The following is a 4,009-nucleotide window of genomic DNA, read 5'->3' as shown; positions in this document are numbered from 1 at the left end:
ACCACGTCGTCAAATTGTGTACCACGTCGTCAAATTGTGTACCACGTCGTCAAATTGTGTACCACGTCGTCAAAGTGTGTGCCACGTCGTCCATTTCGTATGACATGCTACGAATCCAATTCGTAACTGTATGTAATGAATTTGTCGTGCTTTAAGATCCTGGAGTGCGTCGTTAAGTGTGTAAATAATACAGACCACTTGAGTGTTCTTGCATGTTGTGTGTGAACGTTCAGAGTCACCACTTACTCGAAGTTGAACAAAGTTGAAGGTTAGATTAAAAGAGAGGTTCGAGGAAAATAAAGAAGCAAACAAATATTTGAGGTTATTATTAAAGCGTCTTAAATGATAGACTGCATATTAAGCAGAGTTATATGACTGGGGCCAACAGGGAAATAATATCCTCCAGCCGCTTCGCTCGCGCCGTGCGGTTGAGTGAACAGATAAAAGCTGGGTAAAAATGGCTAGTGGATGAGGAAATGTTTCGGAGGTGTAAATGTGATTGTTATTCAAGGAACACCCTTCTGCCACTGCCGGCGGTGTGGCCTTGAGCCCTGTCTGTCATCTCCCTGGATTTAACACTTATCTTTTTGAATAATGTGTGTTTATTCATTTATTTCTCCTTTTTTAGGGTTCCAATTGATCTTTTTGGAATTTTTCGAGGCCTTTTGTTTTTACTGGGTATGTATGGGTAGTAGTTCCTCCTCCTCCAGAGCAGGAAGAGGGGACCAGTCATGAACCATTTAACCAGAGAAAATGGGGAGGGAGCTCCTCCAAAACTGGTATTTCTGGACCAATCTGGGCAGTGTATTCGAATTGCAGAGTAACAAATAGACAGTGGAAGAGGTTTGTAATGGTGATTAGAGTCTGAAATTGGTTCAGATTTACAGTGTCAGTCAGAGATGGAGGGAGAGGAATAAGCAGTCTAAGCGGTCTAATGGATCCATCAGCTTGCTTCGGCTGCTCAGTGGGCCGAGCGGGGTCACCAGCCATCCGCAGGCACAGCCACAAAAGCACTTCAATTTTGTTAGGAAATGTATCAATTTAACTGACTCGAGCGGCACACTGGAAACCTAATGAATCTGGACTCAATTTTCCAGCACACTGCCTCTGTGAACTGGAGGAAACAATGTTGGTGGTGAAGGGGTGAGGCGAGGCCACTGTGATTGGCTGGCTCTGGTCTTCCTCAGTCCTCACCGAGGCCCAGTCCGGGAAACAGGGGCAGGCCTCCGTTTATCTAGCGATAGTCGTCGCGCCGACCGCTGTCACTCATCTGACAATGATGTCATTAAAGATAAATTGGCTTCTATTTCAGCTGGATGATAATGCTAATTGAGTGGCAAAACATAATACCAGGAGCTGTTGTGTGCTGTTAAGGGGAGGAAGGGGACAGATTAAATGGCCGTACAATAGTGGGCGTCAGGCACGGCAGATGTTGCTTTGTGCTGAGGACTGCATTGACATATCTCTTGCTTGTCAGGCCTGGGCTTTAGGAGAGACTTATAGGACAGGGGGACCAGATGGTCCCACACAAAGTCCCAATAAAAGCAGTTAAACAGCGGCACTGTTTAAAAGAAGACAAGTCAGCCACAAGAAAATGCGGCTAGTTGGTAAATAAAAGGACTGGCTTATCGATCCTGCTGCCACGCGCCAGCCCTGACTGTAGGCTAATGAAGGGGCCCTAGTCAGTAGGCGTCATGTTTATTTAGGGGTGCAGGCTGTGATCACTGCTGACCCCCCCTCTCAGAGGAGCTGTCAGCCTGGCCTGCCTTATACTGTAGGGATAGGAGCTGGAGAGAAAGAGAAAGGAAAACCTGTGAGAAAGGCTGCTCTTATAAATGAGGTCAGCAAAATCATCTGGTTACATGTCTTGTGATCTCTTTCTTTAAATTAAAGGAATACACTGGTGAGGTCAGTCCTTTGATGAATATCCCCTTTGAATAAGCAAGCGTTTCATTTGGGCCTCATCATCATTTTTACATTTATAAACATGGTTGTAATTTGAACGGACTTCCACTTTCTTTGGATTTATGGTAATTCCCTTAATATGAGCAGTATCTTCCCTTTGGATTAAACCAACGCGTGTGCAACGGTGAGACAAAACTGATGGGGTTTGGCTCAGATTGTTGACAACACGCAAACAATATTTAGTCTCCAGTGTTTATCGAAAACGTAAATAAATTTGCACAATGAACAGTTGTTGTCTACCCATACGTAGAATGTATGCACACATGACTGTAAGTCGCTTTGGATAAAAGCGTCTGCTAAATGGCATATATTATTATTATATTATATATTATTGTCTTTCAAATTCGTCCCTACAGTTGTTGGTTTGCTAGCTAGTGGTTTTTGTTGTTGCCATATTAGCATTGACATTAAATCCGTCAAAACACCTCAAAGCAAGACATGGTTTCGGGAACAAGATGAAACCACCTGAAACGAGTCACTTACAATTCCCCACGTGGCAGTTTCTTGTCATTGTTTGTTTGTAGCTATCTGGCCATCCAGAATGGCGACTCACGGACTTCTGCCCCATTGAAGCGTGCGCATCGTATTCATTACGTTGTCAGCTTACCCATATAGATGACCATCCGTGATATCAACATTCTAGTTTTAACCATGTTTCGAGGCTATAAATTGGTTGTATACATTTACATTGTTTACCAACATTGGAGAAAAACAATCTTATAATCTACGTTCTGATGGGGTATGACAGTTGAACCAAGCTCATATATATATATATATATATTTTTTTTTTATTACTGGAGGATGTCTACTAGTAGTATTTTGGGATATTTTGGCTTTCAAAGACTGACACAAACCCAAAAACACTGAGACCACTATTTCTGGTTTCACATCTTCTGTGTCGGATTGAACTCTTTGTGTGTGGCACGCCACCAGGTTCAGTCCTCCTGCTATTCCTAATTGATGGGGTGGTGATCACATGTCTATGTACTGTACTCACAGCACATAATGCTGGCAGTCATTCTGCCATGGACTAGAGAGGCTGTCCCTCCACTTGACCCCACCATTATTGTGAGCACTGATCTCATTTGGCAAGGCAGGCTCGAGCAGCCTTCAGTGTCTGACATGTCTTTGCAGCAGCAAATCCTTCCCAATGCAGAGCTAATGGGGAGATGGAATAGAAACCAATGGTAATCAGAGGGCATCAGATCTAATGGATGCAGAATAGTACGTCTCTCTCTTTCATCTTGATGGATGACAAAGTCAATTCCAAGCCATTGGTCTAATCCATGATAATTGTATCACGGTGTGATAGTAAAGTTTTAGCGGCAGTTGTATTCACCAGCATGGTGTGGTCTTTCACAGGGGCAAAAATTAATAGGTGCCAAGTCTGAATTTGACCATTTTCAAGTTGCAGTACAGTGCTGATGAGGAATTTATGTTTTTCTATCAAAATATGTTAATTTTTAATCCCTGAAACCCATTTACAACATGAATTTCCACCAAACAGGATGATAACATGGTATTATATGGAAAGTTCCAGTGTGATAATGTTCCCTCATTTAATGTAATCTTAACCTGATGGACAAAGCCATCGTATGACTCTTGACATGTGCAGAATTTGTTGGGGAAATGCCTATTTATCTGTGACTGTTTAGGGAGCACTTCTGTATGAAGCATTGTATCAATGTTTTGACCTTCAATCTTTGACCTTCACTATTTTGTGTCATACAAACTGCATTAAGCCTTGTCCAAACATCATGTTTTTAGAGTATACAATCAGTGTAGATATAAGGGCTAGGAGGATCACTTAGAATATCTAATGATCTTAACCAAACCCAAGATTGATGTGTGATGTGCTGCCATTTCCCCATGTCTGTCCTGTTTTCCCTCAATCACACTCTAACCAGCCGAGCTCTTGTTATTTCAACTGGAACAAACATAAACAGGTAGATGTGTGAAGCCCTGAGAAAGGGGAAGTTAGAGATCCTATTTGACAGGTTCACAGTGACTATTTTATTTTGTCTCTCCCCTCTGTCCCCTAGGT

The sequence above is a fragment of the Oncorhynchus gorbuscha genome, linkage group LG26 (genome assembly GCF_021184085.1).
Source record: "Oncorhynchus gorbuscha isolate QuinsamMale2020 ecotype Even-year linkage group LG26, OgorEven_v1.0, whole genome shotgun sequence".
Classification (NCBI taxonomy): Eukaryota; Metazoa; Chordata; class Actinopteri; order Salmoniformes; family Salmonidae; genus Oncorhynchus; species Oncorhynchus gorbuscha.
Note: the sequence above shows the minus strand (reverse complement) of the source record.